Genomic DNA, 990 nt, shown 5'->3' on the forward strand with positions numbered 1-990 from the left:
CAATGTCAATAGATACAACCGTTTTCGAAATTTCTCCGGTCGCTTGAGTCCGAAATTGGTAGTGGATGTTTTCTAAAGCTTTCAAGCGTTTAGAATATCTATCTAGTTGTTTGAGGCAGAGATTGGCTACAATAGAAGATGCTGCCTGAACCATCCGACGATTTACAAACTCTATCCAGACGCTTGGATCAAAGACTGGTACTGGGTGCTACCTAAATCGTCTGAACAGTTTTTACTATCTTATTAGTTGATAAAGTAACCGTTATCTTAAGCTAAGGGCACAACCCGCCGTACGTGCAATTTGTCCGTAGGATTTTTGGAGAGACCACGTCCGTCACATATTTCTGAAAACGTTCAGGTTGTACAGGGCAGGCGCGTCGTAGCCCGATGGCACACAAAGTTTTGCCTTCACGTTAAGTTCTACGGCGTGTCTGCGTGCTCCAAAAGCCTTCGGATTTCCTACGAGTTCGTACGGAGGCGGTACTTACCACTTAACGGATCCCCAAAGATTGCCCACGTTTTGGCACGTAGACAGCACGCATTTGCACGTACGAAGGGTTGTGCCCTTAGCTTTTCGTGTAAGCGCTAATGAGAGATGATCTGAAAAAAACGACATTAATGGTCTCACCTGGGGTATTTGAGTCCTACGCAGGTGAGGTTGTCCCTAAACAGGTGATGTTTCAGCCTCATGTTACGGTAGGCCTTGTCTGTAACACGGTATTTCTGGTACAGCTCGACATCCACGCCTTCCATGGTTTTGTTGTGCCCTACTATGATGTTTCTGCAGACGGCTATACGCAACCTTCCCAGCCCGGCGGTGAAGAACTCTGAACATGGAGAAGAGAATAAAGCTTTAAACACGTGTTTATTCTATATGCTAGGTCACCTATAGTTGATCGTATAAAAGGCATACTCTATCTCAGAAGCTTTGAGGGGTAAGCTAAGAATGCGCGGTTTATTAATAAAGTAGCGCGTGTATCCGCCGAGTCA

The sequence above is a fragment of the Branchiostoma floridae genome, chromosome 15 (assembly GCF_000003815.2).
Source record: "Branchiostoma floridae strain S238N-H82 chromosome 15, Bfl_VNyyK, whole genome shotgun sequence".
Classification (NCBI taxonomy): domain Eukaryota; kingdom Metazoa; phylum Chordata; class Leptocardii; order Amphioxiformes; family Branchiostomatidae; genus Branchiostoma; species Branchiostoma floridae.